Genomic DNA, 17,989 nt, shown 5'->3' with positions numbered 1-17,989 from the left:
CTGGACGTTTTTCGGCGAGCCGGTCTGCAACTCAACGCATCGAAGTGCCAATTCGGCCGTCGCCAGATTACCGTCCTTGGACATCTCGTTGACGCGAACGGAGTGCAACCGGACCCAGGCAAGATCCATGCTGTTACGCACTTCCCTGTTCCGAAGTGTGTCAAGGATGTGCGCAGCTTCATCGGCCTTTGTTCGTACTTCCGCCGTTTCGTGAGAAATTTCGCCGCCATAGCACGACCACTAACCGACCTTTTGAAAAAAGACGCTCCTTTCCAGTGGGGCGATAACGAGGCCTCTGCATTCTCTCATCTAATCGACATTCTCACAACGCCTCCCGTTTTGGCCCATTTCGATCCTTCTGCGCCTACCGAAGTCCGTACTGATGCCAGCGGTCACGGAATTGGAGCAGTACTGGCACAACGCCAGCGTGGCCACGACCGTGTTATCGCTTACGCCAGCAGGCTCCTCTCACCCGCGGAGCGCAACTATTCCATCACTGAGCGTGAGTGTCTGGCCCTAGTTTGGGCGGTTGCGAAATTCCGCCCATACTTATATGGCCGATCCTTTTCCGTTGTCACAGACCATCACGCGCTTTGCTGGTTATGCTCACTGAAAGATCCTACAGGAAGACTTGGTCGCTGGGCCTTACGCCTCCAAGAATATTCGTATACTGTCACCTATAAATCTGGCCGACTGCACAAGGACGCTGACTGCCTGTCTCGCTACCCGGTCGACGAGCCTGACGACGCCGACAGTAGTAGCGCCAACGGCATTTTCTCTGTCTCTGCCTTCGGTAACATCGCCGATGAGCAGTACCGAGACCTATCGCTGCGAGCACTTATCGAGCGTCTGCGCTCTACACCTACCGACGCATCCGTTCGCCGATATGTCCTCCAGGGTGGCATTCTGTATCGAAGGAACTTCCTCCCTGACGGCTCTGACCTTCTTCTTGTCGTGCCAAAACAGCTACGACAGACTGTGCTCTTTGAGATGCATGACGCACCCACTTCAGGACATCTTGGGGTAACCCGCACGTACGACCGCGTCCGCCGCCGCTTCTATTGGCCTGGTCTCGCTCGCTCCGTTCGACGCTATGTTGCTGCCTGTGATCCCTGCCAGCGTCGGAAGACACCTCAGGTGCTACCTGCCGGTCATCTCCAGCCGATCACCGTCCCTGTGGAACCGTTCTTTCGTGTTGGATTAGACCTGCTCGGTCCCTTTCCCACGTCATCTTCTGGGAACAAATGGGTAGCCGTCGCGACTGATTACGCCACCCGATACGCTATCACTCGGGCTCTCCCTACCAGCTGCGCCACTGACGTCGCGGACTTTCTCTTGCGTGACATTATCTTGCTTCATGGCGCCCCGCGACAGCTGCTTACTGACCGTGGTCGAAACTTCCTCTCGAAAGTTATCGCTGACATTGTGCGTTCCTGCTCCATTCAACACAAACTGACTACTTCATACCATCCTCAAACCAATGGCCTGACAGAGCGGTTAAACCGTACTCTTACCGATATGCTGGCCAAGTACGTTTCCAAGGACCACCACGACTGGGACATTGCCCTTCCTTACGTAACATTTGCGTACAATTCTTCCCGGCACGACACCGCCGGATTTTCTCCCTTTTATCTACTGTACGGTCGCGAACCTACCTTGCCCCTAGACACGGCACTTCCTCCTGCTGCGGTCTCAACAAGCGAGTATGCGCGCGACGCCATCGCCCTCGCTGACCATGCACGCCAGCTTGCCCGTGCTCGACTGACGGCCTCACAGACCACTCAGCAGTGTCAGTACAACGCCCGCCATCGTGACGTACAGTTTTCACCTGGTGCGCTCGTGCTCCTGTGGTCGCCCTCTCGTCACGTCGGACTTTCAGAGAAGCTCCTTTCGCGATACACAGGGCCCTACCGCGTGCTGCGCCAGGTGACGCCTGTGACTTACGAAATTGCTCCTGTGGCCTCAACCTCGTCCTCTCCTGTGGCATCTAGTGATGTCGTACACGTCAGTAGGCTCAAGGCCTACTACACTGCTTCCGAGTCCGATCTTTAGTCGCTCCGGGACGGCGCTTTTGCAGCCGGGGGTAGTGCTACGGCACAATATGCGCGATCACGAAAGGCCAGCAGTGTGAAGACGACGACGACGATTAGAAGCTAGCGCGGGCTGTTGCCTCTTGGCCAAGCGCAGCGTATTTTCCTTGTAAATATATTTGTACATAGCTTTTCGTCTGCGTCTTCCTACGTAACAATATTAAGAAGTAGTGTTTATGTTATTCAAAAAGGGAATAGAAGGGAGGGGTTAGTATAATGCACAGCAAATAAAATGTCTTCGAAAAAAATTGCAAATTGAGTCGGACATCCTCAAATACGAATAAAAAGGAGATGCATATAGAAGCAAATATTTTCGAATATGAGCTATTTCTATCAACTGATCGCAAACTCTGTGGTATGAGGCCCGAACTTTGTCACAATTGAGATTCTCTCTCAACAGCTCGTAAGTCAACCTCAACTGTCCTGACATACTATCAGCCCACGCATGACGCCTCAGGGCTGTGTTTCACTGCTTTAAAGAGTTTATTTTGGTTTGGATGAGGGACACCTGCACCTCGGCATCAGCCAACACTGTTTTTTGAGCTCAAGCTCCTTGAAAACAGCGGCAGCACACTTCCTTTCCCGTTCTTTCCACAATGTGTAGGTCCTTTCTGTTCTTGTCGTCCTTCCGCCACTCGTTCGCACCACGGACCATTTGAAGTAACTTGTTGGTTAGTTGCACAGTCCACATCCGGTTTTTGAACTCCCTAGGGGCCGCGAAAACGTCCGAAAAATCGGCGTTGAAAATATTAATGCATGTCATTTACTGCCCTTAAGGGCTCAAACCGCCACAGGCACATTCGAAAACGCTCTGAAGGCCTGTCGGTACCCGTATTAGGCATATAAGTGCTCGTACTTTGACAGGAAATACCGGGCGAACGCATGTACAATTAAGGATTACATACTGTGTCCCGTGGCAATAGCCCCTTCTCAAGCTTGTTATGCTTCACTGCAATAATCTTGCGTACGCTTCACCATGTAACACTTCTGTACAGAGGCGAAGTGGACTTTCAGGAACCGGAATTATGCAACGCACCGAGCTTTCCAAGCTTCTAGACCACAAAGGCGGAGACCGTGCCAAGATGACAGCAGCGAATTCTTTCAATGAAAAATACGGCCCCCAACGGCAAGAAGCTTAATAACGCACGTCGAAGGAGCTAGGTCTAGCGTTGCCGCAGTGGTGGCTACGGCTGCCAGCGGTTCTGCGTGCGGGAGCGCCGGTTCGAAACGGCGAGGTAATCAAAATGGCAGCGGTGGTGGCTTTGATTAATGCCGTTTCGGACCTGCGGTCACGGCAAAGCATCCGGAAAATCTTACGGCGAAGAGTTCTTGCGTCCAAAATTTCAGACGTTCTGATACACTGACTCTATGGGGTACGTGGCGGTGCTGCGAAGCCGTCCAAATTATCGGGAATCCGGATAGCCGGTCGTTGACTGTACACTGGCAACTCCTCCAGCCGATGACTGGGCGCCAAAGACGATTCATTACGATTCCTGTCTGTTACTCGAGCCAGCATTACCGCGACTTTCAACCCTTTCTACAAAATTACAGCTAATTTTCCCTGATAGAGGCACACGTTCCCTGAGTTTTCCCCGAGTTTTTCCAGACTACTCAAAATCCCCGATGATTCCCGGTTTTACCGGTTGGTAGACACCCTGAGAATCATTCCCAGTTAGTCTGACTTTTCGGAACACTCCTGCACATCTGCACCGTGCACTAGCGTACTGGGGAGTCTTAAAAACGTAACCCCACCCTCTGTCTCTGACCATGGCCCCCAACCCTAAGTCGCGAGCCAGAGCAACTTAGCCGCTTAAACTAACACAGTGGAACTGCAGAGGTGTCAAGGACAGCAAGAAGCGGGCTCATCACCGCCTCTACCTAGAGACCCTTGAGTTCCTCGTCGCCATAGTTACTCTTCAGGAACCCGACACCAGTTTCAAACTAACAAACTGCACTATATTTCAACACAATCTGCAGACGTGTATACGTGTTCACAAGCAATATACTGCGCAGGAGGTCACGCTCCCCCCAGCATCACCTTTCCCATACACGATGGTGTCGGTGCTGCCCCTAAAGCGGTCCGACTTATGTGTACACATTCTAAACATTTACTGCCCCCCGAAAGTTAACATTACGTTTAGCGAAATTTTCAGACAAGCTATGCAGGTGACAAGAAGGGACCTCCTCCAGATCGTCGGCAACATTAACGCCCCGAGCAGGCCCTAGGGGTACCCCCGGCAGGACACGCATGGGAGGAAGCTTACGGAACTTCTTTCCACACTTGGACTCACCCTCCACACTGACCCTGCCAACCCAACACGTGTCGGCAATTCGATTCAACGAGACACTTGCCCAGACCTCACATTACATGCAACATATGCCATGCCGGCTGGCTGAATACAGAGGACACTCTCGGTAGTGCTCACTGTAAAATCAACACAACCATCTACTTATGTCCCTTTAAACGCCCACCAACACAAGCTCGTGTCCAGGACTGGACGACTTTCTGCAACTCTACCTATTGTAGAACCCCTTCAGTCAGGATACGACACCTGGTCCAAATTGCTCACGTCTACACTCAGACAACACGAAAAGCAGATACAGCTCACGGAAACACAAACGGATGTGGACAACCACCTCTTCCATCTTTAGGGGGCCCGCCGCAGCCTCATCAAACGATGGAAGAAACAGATACATAGACGCCTCAAGAAGCCCATCCGTGAACTCGCACAGCAGGCCGCAGAAGATGCTGTTCAGCTAGCCAACAATAACTGGGTGAACCAGTGCAACACGGCTGCACGTCAGATGCCTGACCACAACACGTGGTTCCTGCTCTGCGCTCTCATCGATCCAACACAAACAAACATGCACGGAAACCCAATGCCACTTACATAGGGCCATGCACAACTTTACAGAAACACCACAGCTAGCGCACATGCTCAGGGACCGATACCTGTGCACCACCAAAGAACTCCGGATGGCTGCATACTCGTATGTGCTGGACACCCCGTTCCAGCTCCACGACCTGCACGCAGCCTTAAGCAAGATGAAGCGTGGCACTGAACCCGGGTGCGACAAGGTTACAGTCAAGCTCTTGTTAAACCTTCCCGACGCAGCCTACACCGCACTCCTCAAATAGATCAACAGCGTTTGGGACAAAGAGACTCTTCTCCCTTTCGACTTGAAGTCTGCTCTTGTGACCTTCATCCCGAAGGCCCGCAAATCTATTGATGTGGAGAACCTTCGCCCCATCTCCCTCACGCCTTGTGTCGGCAAACTGATGGGTACGATCGTGCGTAACAGACCAACACTGTCTCAATATTCTTCAGGCCTCTCCTGACCCTCCTTTCCACACGCGCTAGGTCACATCATGCATCCGGTTGCTTGACCGGCATGACCACTACACTCCCTTGTCACCTTACCTCTCTCGGCGCGCTTGCCACGACAAGTGCAGGCACGACCGCCATCTTGAGTGGTTAGCTGCTGTTCGCTTCACTTATTTTCATTTCTGCCGCAAGTGTAACGTAGCGACACCACTGAGGCAGCAAGAGACAGCGCAAACACCAATGCCGACGCGGTCCCTGTTCCCGCATTCGCCACGAACGTGCATGGAGCACGTGCAGTGAACTTGAGTGCAGCTGGCGTCTCTGCCGACGTCTATACTTAGTTTCACAACCTGTTGCTGAAAGGGGCCGCTTAGCCAATTAGGATGAAGTGCATCAGAAAATTGTGTTCCTACACGCCTGTCACCCCATGATAATAATGACAGGTGGCTAAATTTATGTTAAAAGAAGTGTACTAATATTTAGCTTGTTTATTTTTGTTGCAGGTAACGCTCGTGTCTTTTTCATTTTTTTTTTTTTTTTTTTTTTTTTTTTTTGATGGGCAACGCTTGTTCCAAAGGGACTGACCCCATTTCTTTTTCTACTAACAAGCAGCCAAAATTAAACCGGAGCCCTCCACTACGGCGTCTGCCATGGCTCATTGGTGATGTTCTTGTTCTCATTTTCGCTGCTCTCACTGCGACAGTACTAAATGATCTCGACTTGTACAAGTTATGCCTTCAGAGGGGTCTACCCTGGCGTCACAGCTCCACTACCTGGCGCAGGTTGCGGCGGCGACACTGCACGATGTGCGTCGCTTCTGTCAGCAGTGCATTCCGAGATCGTTTCTTGTATCAGAAGCCGAACTTCTTCAGTGTCCTTTGCATCATTGCTGTGGACACAGGCGGTAGCGTGTCGTCCTCTTTGAAATGCGACACCACCTTGGCGAGATTTGGAATTTTCCCTCTCTGGAAGCAGTCATGCACCACCCTTCGCAACACGCTCAGGTCAAAATCATCCAGCTTCCCTGTGTCTGCTCGCCGTCCTTTCCACCACAGCACTTCTTCGATGACAACACTCTGCCCACCTTCTCTGCCTCCATTGTCCACTTTGATATGCTTTAAATAGTTTTCCGCGTACGTTTACACTTGCTATTCAGATAGCTTTCTTGACCCCTTGAGGCATAGTTGGTCCCGCAACTGTTTATTTAAAGTACTCATTTTAACATGACCAATGTAGTCTCATTTTGTTAGTCAATTGAATTCCTTTTCTGTTGTTGTTGTTGCAGGGATACTCCAGTGCAGTGGCCTCTATGCGAAACTGGAAATGTTGGTGGGGACCCGCCAGTTCGTGATATACGGCGATCCTGCCTACCCACTAAAGCCACTCTTAATGAAGCCCTATGACAGCTCTTCCCTGATGACAACGCAGTTGGCATTCAACAGTAGCATGAGTTGTGTTCACCAGGCTGTTCAATGGGGATTTGGGAAGGTGGTCACTGAATCTGCATTTCTGGATTTTAAAAAGAATCAGAAATTGCTGCGACAAGTCGCTCACATGTGCATAGCAGCCACTATTCTGACTGTCACACATGTTTGTATGGCAGCCAGGTGTCTCAATACTTTGAACTTCATCCACCTAATCTACATGAGTACCTGAGACTACATCACTGAAGTACTTAGTCTCAAACATAAGGCTTTATGCTTCCTAGATTGCCTTTACCCTTGGAGAAGTGATTGTTCATATTAGCTGTCATGTTTTTGTATGTTTACTGCCTAACTGCACACAACTTGTCTGAAGCACATTGCTTCCAACATTCCTTTGGTGCCAGCTTTCTTTTTCTGCTCTGCATAGTTTCACTGTCAACGACACACTATTTCACTACTGTAATAAAGTTGAGTTACATCTGTGCAATGTTCAGATGAGTTTGTCACTCTTACTGCAATTAGTAATGCCAAAATCTACAGTGTTGCTTTATTTGTTGTTCGCATGAACTTAGCCCTCCAGCTATTTAGCGAGGAGGTACTAAAGGGATTTTTTTCTATAGAGTTCATTTGACAGGCACTTTAGTACTCAGCTGACAAAAGAGCTTGTGAAGCATATGGAAAGGTTAATATTTCTAATGACTTCAAGAACACCATCTAAGGGCCTCCGACCCAACTCTCCAAGTGCAATGTTTCTTGAAGAGTTCATTGCATTCCTTTCAGAATGGAAAGATTATGCTGCCAAGCATGGTGGTGGATTTCTTAGCCCAGGAACTGCCCTTGGTCTGCGTGTGACCATAAAAAGCACTCTGTCCCTTTTAGACTACTTAAGTAGCTCACTAGGCTACAAGTACTTGTTAACAGCTAATCTTAGTCAGGACAAAATGGAAAATATGTTTGATGTCGTAAGGCAATCCTTTGGTTGTAACAACCATCCTTCACCTGAACAGTTTTTAATTATAATAAACAGCTTGTCATTCTACAGTCTGGCAAGGCCTCCTTAAAATGGGAACTCACCAGGAGACTTTGTAACCGAACTCTCAAAGCCATCTGATGTTGGAAAACGAAAGGCTGGCCACTTAACAGAAATTATTGATGAGATATTGGATGATGGCAATTTGGAGTGTGCAGAATCTGTGTTAAAAACACAAGGCAAGCAGTTGGATCATGACAACTGTGTCGAAAAAGCACAGTGACAGCAGATTAGTATATATTATATAGCTCGCTATGTTGTCAGAAAGTCTAAAAAAATTTCCACGCCCGAAGTATGCCTTTCGCCTTCGTTTTTTGCCCCTACAAGCAGATTGTGATGGAAATTCCATACTAACAAGGCAGTTTGATCATGGGGGCTTGATCTACCCTGCCAAAGCTGTTGAGGAGCTGGTTTGTAATGTCGAGGACACATTTACTGCGTATTTCAGCAGGAATCAGCTTCATGCTGAAAGCATGGTCTGCTTTTTGCATTTCCTTCAGGAAGCGAAGCTTAAAGAAGTGGGTTGCATGCAGTGAGCATAGGCAGAGTTTGACAACAAACATAATAAAGTTCTATGCACTGATGAGGCTGCACTTCTTTGCAAAAGCAAAGAACATGGAACGGAACACACAAAGAAAAAAGCAGAAGCTCCTGAAAATGAGGCGATGCCAGTAGAACGACAGTCGCTAACGTACCTTCGTTGTCCAATAAAACAAAAACAAAAACTGGTGACATAGGTTTTGAAAGCGCTCCCCATGCAGCGTTTCTGCGGACCATAGTGTGCAATTTTTTAAAGCTGCAATAAATTATAAGCACGAGACAAACAGAATGCATTCAATTTCCTCTCCACATTTGTGGGCTGATTGGTGTCGCTAATCCTGTAGAAAAAAAATACCAACCCCATTTTATTACGGCTGCTTGCGCAGTTTCCGTCACTCTGGTTAAAATGACAGCACAACAGAGACGAAGACAAGGCACATAAAACACATGACAAGCGCACCGTCTCGTTTCTGTGTCTCTTCATCTCAGTTACGCTGCCGTCATAACCAGCTATGGGCAAACTAGCCCAAAACAGTTTTATTTCACCGCTCATCGCAATAAGCGTGCTCGCTAATTTTGTAAGGTTGAGTGGCCCTCATAGATTATTGCATGCCTGTTATCTGAACTTGCAAATCGGCGGAAAGCGCCAGTCACTTGCGAGCGCCCGCTGAAAAGTGCGCCAGAGCCCGCAAGAGCAACCCGCCAGCGAGTGCTGGCGCCATCTGTTGGAGCATAGCAAAGTATTTCACGTCAGCTCGCGCCTTCACGACACTAGGATAACCTTCTAGCCTCTATACTAGCAGCGTCAGCAGCGTCAGTCAGTCGCTGCCACCTCTTCGCCGAGCAACGGTATTAATGCAATACAAGTTCCTGTTTTTGTAGACCAGTGTTTTATTTTCACTTGTGCTTACTTAAACACCTCTGCAACGTCTACAGTATCTTTTCCATGTGGCTGTTCCATTTGTGGCGTGCATATGTTTACTATCGTAGAAATAGGAAGTTTGCCCAGAGTTCATTGCTGAATGCTTGCCTTGTTGCGGCGAGTGTAACTTCATGAAATATGGGCCGGTGCCGTATTCCCGGGTGCCGTGGAAACTATGACAATGGCCCAAAAGTGCATGTTTACTGCTTTCCAAGAGATAAAGCACTGAAGAAAGCGTGGTTGCGAGCCATTCCACAGAAGGATTTCACACCTACAGCGCATTCGAAGGTATGGTACTGAAGCTAAAAGGTAGGTACTGATGCTGAAATAAATTGACTTGACTTGACTTGCTATGCTTCAGGGAATTTTTTTATTTATATATGACTCCAAGAACGGAAAGTACCCTTCATAGGCAGTGATAGCATTTTAAGTAATGTACGGATTGGTCAGCAGGCATTTATTTCTGCAGATGAGCACCAGACTGTGTGTACATTTGTACACGAATAAGAACATCTTTGTGGACGCTGGAACACCGCTCCTCATACATGCTGGCGTTCATTTTGGTTTGCATATTTTTTCTGGCCCGGTCCTGCATCCGTGCCTCTGATGTGTATTTTGTCTGTTCTGGTACAGCAAAGGAAGGGACAAGTACGTTTCGACGTGTTCTAATGAATTATGGATAGCTCTCAATGGCGGCATTTCACTGGTCATGTGGATGGTGGACCTTCTACGAACATGTTTATTTTGGTATATTGCAGTACCACCAAAAGCCACAAATACCTGCCTGCACGGTATAATTATGTTAGGTGCATGCCATAAATGCCTTCTCTGTCCTTTGTGACCTCTCTCACAAAAAAAAAAAATGACGCATATTTATCTTGCTTTTGCAGGACTACATATTACCTCTACGAGACATGGATGAATGCTGGGCACACATAAGATAAGGCGTGGGAACGTGGGAAGAAACCATTGTGTCATCACGTGAGGACACCTTTGGCAAGGGTCTCACAACTGGGCTTCCCGCACCAAGCGGCTAAGGTGGTCGGCTCATCCTGCTTCATGCTGGAAGTGAAAAGGGCTTTGTGGATGGGACACATCTCGTTTTCCGGGCGAAAAAAGAAGTAATGGGTACCCATTTTCTTCTTATTTAAATCTTCAACTTCACATTACTGCTAGAGTCAATTTTCAACTATTCTCTTCGACCATTTTACTTCCAGACTCCTCCTCACCAGCCATTGTTTCCATTAGGTACAAGTCGTGGGGTATCTTCTCTAATGTCTGTGCACAACTTAAGCTCAAATAGCAGTTAGCCATCTTCATGACAGCTATGTCGTTTCACTAGCACAATGCCAACAAGCTTCTAGTAGGATGGGATTCTCATTAGCATTCTTTTTTTTTTTTAACAGACAGCATAACTGTAGACAACACAGCCCACAATTACTTTTTTTTTACTTTCACTGCTTTCATGCACGGTAAACTAGAAACCCTAGAGGCCCTCTTGTATACTAGCACCATCACTTGTGACACGCCGTGTTTAAAAAAAAATGTTAAATTAACACATATCTGATGACAGGAGTCGGCGCTTACCCTTTCATGTCTTCCATGTGTGCCGTCGCTTTTGTGAAGCACTGTCGACACTAGTGAGGGAGAATCAGTACACACAAGTCAAGACACATTCACTTGTGTCAACAAAAGGACACACACTATTATCAACCATAGTGCAACACCACTTTATGGATGTTCTTGCAGCCTTTAACGTTTCTAAAATGGCGGAGAACATTCGCTTTGCAGCACCTCAGCTTGTTTTCACTTGCTAGTGTGCTCACAGTAACACTAATGAAAATGTCTACAGCTTACACTCGGTGTCACGCAATTTTTACTTGAAGATGTAGAAAACAGGCTAACAGACATACTATCATGAGTCATCATTGGTGCCAGTTCAGCATGTTCATCATCCATCGTTACAAGCAGGCACTATTACGGCACTGCAGTTTTCTTAAGCCGCAATAATTGTCACTCTGCTGTACATGCTCATGGGTTTGAAAAGTACAAAATCCGGTAACATAAGGACATGAAAGTTGAGTTAGTGATTAAGGCTAAGGCCTCACCATTAACCAGCATTAAAAAAGATAGAGGGAAGTGCGCAAGATAAACATTGCACTACAACTGATCTTGGAACAATGCTTGATGAAGTAACAGGTACAAAGTTCACAGAAAAAAATTTAAATTATAGAAGACACCATAGGTCAGCAAGCACTATAAGTGCAAGTTATTTATTAAAAATTAGGCATACATCTGCTAAGATACATTAGTTTGCTGTTTGTCAAGACAACAGACATATATAGCACTTGCACACCTACAAGCCTCTTTCTGAGCACAATATACCTCAAACCCAACACCTCTTTGTGGAGAGAGCATTAAAAAGTAATGATAGTAATTATGCTAGTCAATACTGGAATGTATAGATAACTCTTACACTGGTTAGCCAAGTGGAAACTGACAACGCCTAGTTCGCAACACTATATAGTATTCACCAAATGTGTTGTACACACAGCCACAAAAGCTCATGGACCACGAGATCTCAGAAAACTTTCAATTCCCGAGCAGCCTGTAGCATTAGCCAGTAAAACTGTATACGGCAATGCAATTCCCGAGCAGCCTGTAGCATTAGCCAGTAAAACTGTATACGGCAATGTTGTTAGCATATTCTAAACGAAGGCCAAAATGCAAATACTACTCTGCGTTGTGAGGCTGCGGAAATATTCGATTTTTACCAGATTTCATGGTCCGTAATATTTTTGTGGCCAGCTGTACATGTACCCATTGCTCTGGAACAACACAGCATAAGCCAGAGCTAAAAAAAAAAAAAAGCTTTTGAACAGCACCTTTATTCTGTACAGAACAAAGAGAGCAAAGTAGTTCTTTGAGCAGCTTTTCTAGTGGTGTTACTGACAGCACATCTTCATCACTATCATCATCATCAGCCAATTTTATTTCCACTGCAGGACGAAGGCCTCTCCCTGTGATCTCCAATTACCCCTGTCCTGTGCCAACCAATTCCCAACTAGTGCCCGCAGATTCCCTAATTTCATCATCCCACCTAGACTTCTGCCATCCTCGACTGCACTTTTCTTGGCACCCAAACTGTAACCCTAATGGACCATCGGTTATCTAGCCTACGCATTACATAACCTGCCCAGCTCCATTTTTTCTCTTAATGCCAATTAGAATATCGGCTATACCCGTTTGCTCTCGGAACCAAACCGCTCTCTTTCTGTCTCTTAGCGTGATGCCTAGCATTGTTCATTCCATCGCTCTTTGCACGGTCCTTAACTTGTCCTCAAGCTTCTCCATCAGTCTCCAAGTTTCTGCCTCATATGTCAGCTCCGGTAAAATGCACTGATTGTACACCTTCCCTTTCAATGATAACGGTAAGCATCCAGTCAGGAGCTGACAATGTCTGCCGTATGCGCTCCAACCCATTTTTATTCTTCTGTGAATTTCCTTCTCATGATCAGGGTTCCCTGGGAGTAATTGACCTAGGTAAACATACTCCTTCATTGACTCTAGAAGTTGACTGGTGATCCTGAACTTTTGTTCCCTTGCCCTGTTATTCATCATTATCTTTGTCTTATCTTTATCACAATATCTTCATGCCAGTGTTTCCGAGGTGGGATAACAGAATATTGCTACATTCCCCTGCAAATGTTTTCAGGTGGCAAATTACAAAGTGCAAGTAGCTGCCACTGCAGTAAATCCACAGATTTCTTTGTCAGAAGTGACAAAATAGTGAAGCTGGCAGTGTCTGCAGTTTCCAGACTTGAAACATGCGTTTCACTCTGTTCCGAAACTAGAGCTGACCTGCACTGTCGCAACTTTTATTAAGAACAAGGACTTGCACAATTTTCAGAATGCAGCATTTCTATCTGAAAATTTTCAGGAATTACTTAGCTTTCCCCTTGAACCCATACTAGTCCATGTTTAATGACAGTGGTGCTGTTCAGTGGGGGCAGGGTTTGCACAGGGTCATGCACAACCTCTACTATATCATGCAATGCTTTACCTCCTTCCAGTTAGATGCATTGATGTTAATGGCTTTACAGTCGTCATCAATAAGTTGTGTGGGTACATCCACAATGCAAATAAAGTGATGGGAAGATGTGGGCATCTGCTGCTTGTCTTTTGTTTTTGTTTTCACCCAAGAAATGCTGGCATGAATGTGCTGCATTGTGAATGATGCTGAAAGAAAGCCATTCTGCTCAAAGAACTACACTTCATTAAAGCAAAAGCTTTACTGGCCGCGAATGTGCGATTTCGCCGTGGATGTGCTCCAAGGAGGCACATGACGCCACAATGCGTGCCTCGCCGTTGATATTTCTCTCTCTCTCTCGCTCCTTAGTCACTACTGCACATGCGCCACTAGTAGCACCGAGCCACAGGTGTTCCGCTGCTGCGCAGCGCCGCGCCTTTCCGCCGCCACCATTTGGTATGATGTCACACTGCGTTCCTCGTCGTTGCGCTCGCCTCTGCTCGCTTCGCCAGCTGCGTCGCATGCCTGATAACGTGTCGGAGGATTGAAATGGAGAGCACGCGTGCACCGCAACCACAGTTGAGGCGGCAGTGTTGAAGGCGACAATTCTGATAAGCAGGAGGCGGCATGGAATCGACATCGAAACGAGATGAAGAGGAAACGAATCGCCCAGGAAACAGACGAACAGCGCGCTGAATGACTGGCTAAACGCCACAACATAGCTAGACAACCAGACTAACCCGGACTTGCAATCAAAATTAACCAAGGCTAACCATGCTATGCCTTAGCTTTCACTACGTATATCCTGGAACAGCCGAGCTAAGCCACTGCCAATTTTTTGTTTCTGCGCAGTAGCAGAGTAGCACTCAAAATTTCCTTTTGGAAGATACCACTTCAGACATGCAGGGATGTGTAAGAATGACAGGTTGTAAAAGCATTGCGAACTCGTGGAGGTGAAGGCCACTTACAGTTGACAGTTGTAAAATGTGTCTGTGTGCTCTAGAACTCATGCATAAATAATGTTAACAGTGCTTCACAAATCAATACACCTGGAGATACCTTCAGGCCTTTCACAGTGAAAAACAGGCCAAGAGGTGTGTCAGCCCTGGGACTCTTCAATTTGTCGTCCCGGACAGCCTAGGACTGTCAAAAACCTGCGTACACCAATGCTCACTGGATGCTCAAGGAAGCGGGTCTGGAGCACTCCCGGGCGGGCCAATTTGTCCAGGGACGACACATTGAAGAGGCCCACAGTGCCTGTCATCCCAGGAGGTACAAGCGCAGAAAATTTCTCATTATATTACCTAGAGGGAAATCTGATGCTGGTGTGCTGTGGAAGGCCGGTATATTGTGACTTAAGATTGGCATCATTCTTGGAGAGCCAGGACACCTTGATGACGCACCTGGCAAGCACCATTCCATCTGTCACAATGATTCATTTTCTACTAAAACAGCACGTAAGAAGTTGTTTTAGCGTTATTACACAAAAACATGTTTTGTTTAATTATGAGAATTTGTTATTGAATGTACAACTACATGAAACGTAAAAAGTATCCGCGGGCCGCTAAAGTTGGAGGATAGACGACAAGATTCGTGCTCGCTTTGGAACAGTTTGTCGTCTATTCTTGCTTTTCTTCGCTTGGTTATGCATTGTAGGTGAATAAACTTCACTGGAAGATGCAATATATATATATATATATATATATATATATATATATATATATATATATATATATATATATATATATATATATATATATATATAATTTATTTATTTATTTATTTATTATACCTCAAAGGCCCCAGAGATGGGGTATTACATGAGGGATGGGCTAAGTTTAACAAAACAGTGATTCGAGAGCAGCCTTGAAGTAATGAGCGTCGGAGTGGTGCGTGATGTCGGCAGAGAGACCGTTCCAGTCCCTGGCGGTTTTCACAAAAACTTATCGTAGATGAGAGGTAGTCTGTGCCGAGGGAGGATACACGGCTTTGCTGTGGTTGAAAACCACACTGTGGTTGTAACCACATGCGTGAATGAAAACCTTTTATGAAGATTTTACTTTAAGAATGCGTTATTTGTGTTGCCATATCCACATTTTAGACTAAGCCTTTTGCAACACCAGCCAACACAAGCCTTGCAGACACAAATACCACCATTCCTATGACAGCACAGCGGCCCCTAAGAAACTCTCATTGACAATGGCACCAGATTTCAATCAAGGTGTTATATTAAGAAACTTTATGTACGAGCTGGTCTACCTTTACAAATGTACACTTAAACAGTTTCATTCACAGAGGTACTGGAGTTACATCGTAAAATTTTTTGTTGCTTTGAATGCCTTTTCTACATGTTAATTCCTTAGTACTGTTCCACAGTAAATCGTATTCATGGTACAAAATAAAGTGATAGTTAAAGAATAATTCGTGCACTGCCTGCACAGTGACCCAAGAGGCAAAGCAAACATTCAGAAGACGAGACGCTTAAAAGATCGCACTTTACTACAGCTTCAATAAGTGCTGCACACATACTAGACAGGTTGGCATTGTTATCAATGTCCTAATGCATGGTTAAATCAATAAGTGGTATAAACATTTCCCCATGCAAAAGAATCAACTGAGTGAGTTCGTAAGATATCAATGATAAAAATTATCCTCATTCCATGTACTGGGGAATCAACAATACACGAAACATTTTGCAGGCAGCTGGTTATCCAAGATCATTCAGGGCACTTTAAGGAGTTAGTTAAATTTTAATTCTGGGGTTTAACCTGCCAAAAAGGGGTGAGGATTATGAGGCACGCCATAGTGGAGGACTCCGGATTAATTTCGATCACCTGGCGTTCTTGAATATGCACCCGATGCATGGTGCACGGGCGTTTTCGCATTTCGAGGGGTGAAATGCGGCCATGGCGGCCTGGATTTGATATCGCGACTTTGTGCTTCGCAGCGCAAAGCCACTAAGCAACCCGGCGGGTTTCTTAGGAGTTACTAGATGGGCGGAGTTTTAGGAGTTACTAGATGGGCGAACGTGTTTGTATTAAGTAAGCAATTGTGTGTTATGCAAGCCTCTGTGTGACGACAGAAGCAAGACGTCATGTTAAACAAGCTCCTCATGACATGCATGACATTCCATCCATGTCATGTCTTCAATGCATGCTGTCATGACATTCATATCGTGTCGTGCACGTCATGTGATTCATGACATGCATGCACATCACACAAATCCTGATATGATCCAGTTAAAGAAACGACCACGACGGAATCACGAAGGCGTAAAAGGCCAAATGATTAAGTGCCTAACGTTGACATAGAATGCTTCGCATTAAAACAGGGAGTTCGAGCAGGACAGGGACACAAAGTTGGTTGGTTGGTTGGTTGGCTCCTCGGTGAACTGGCACAATTCATTCTGGGGTTTCGGCCAAACACGTCTCAAAGAAAGTAAGTCTCGTCGTATTTTTTTTGAGTCCTTGTCATGTTCGTGCTCATTTTTCGAATAATGTCTCCTCATGCAATTTGCAACGACGAATACAATGGCCGCGCACGTTGTGAGAACGATCTATGATCTATACGGACGAGTCAATGAATGTTTACCCTTGAAGAAGTCGTTGTAGACGAAGTTCGCGCTGCACGACCACGACAGCGGCTCGTCGATGCAGAGTCTCAACATCGATTCTCTTCTCTTGGCCACATCATTCGGAAAGGTATGAAGACTAATCTTTCCTTTAAGCGCTCACTTCGCACACTGCGGCACGCAAGGAGCGTCGGTATTTCCTCGCTTCTTCCATTGCGCAGATCTTGACAAGCCGCAGACAACACACACCAATCAACATTAGCGGACCAAAATGCTGCCTGCAATGCTCCGCTAAACACGTCTCGTCGCGGAATTGTCCACATGTGGGTACTCGCGAACAACTGAGCCCGGCATGTGCTGACCATGCCTGCGAACAGCCCGTACCACGCCACAGCCTGCGCAAACTTTTCTCAGCTTCTGTCGGATTGATCCGGTGGCGGGAAGCGGCTCAAACGGCGTCATAGATAAGTGGATGGATGTTATGAGCGTCCCCTTTGGAACGGGGTGGTGGATTGCTCTACCAAGCTCTTGCCATTATACCCTATGATTATACTGCTTAATGTCCTACCAGAGTCCTGTCCTACCTAGGTTAAACAATAAAAAAGAAGAAAAAATCACTGAACTACCACACCCACATTTTCTGATCCCCTATTTCGAACTGTGCTTTCGAACTTCTCCGTTTTTTGTCCTTTCCATACTTTTCTTCCACCAATCCTCTAATCGCCTCTTATTAATGGTTATTGTGGACCTGTTTACTTTTCCACTGCTCTCGCTGAACCCAAGTGCTTCAAGGAGGCCAGTGGCGCCTAAATCGACCGCTGGGTAGGCGTCTTTACATTCTAATAAAATATGCTCCATAGTATCCCTAGCTTTACCGCAGCAAGCACATGCTTCTTCTTTCGACTTGTATCTCGCTTTATAGGTGCGTGTTATAAGGCATCCCCATCTCGCTTCGTAAAGTAATGAGCTTCGCTTTGAGTTACCATAAATTGTTTCTTTCCTGATTTCATTTTTTCTCTTAAGCAGTTACTCATGGCAGGTTTCTTTTCCATTGTC

At 46.5% G+C, this 17,989-nt stretch overlaps 1 pseudogene; it reads right to left on the bottom strand.

Moving 5' to 3' along the window:
* Positions 1-17,608, bottom strand: part of LOC126523490 (uncharacterized) — a 230,211-nt pseudogene extending 212,603 nt beyond the window's left edge.
* Positions 17,609-17,989: the final 381 nt, after the last annotated feature.

Source organism: Dermacentor andersoni, chromosome 4 (genome assembly GCF_023375885.2).
Source record: "Dermacentor andersoni chromosome 4, qqDerAnde1_hic_scaffold, whole genome shotgun sequence".
NCBI lineage: Eukaryota > Metazoa > Arthropoda > Arachnida > Ixodida > Ixodidae > Dermacentor > Dermacentor andersoni.
The sequence above is the reverse complement of the archived record's forward strand: the minus strand, read 5'-3'. Positions and strand labels throughout refer to the sequence as shown.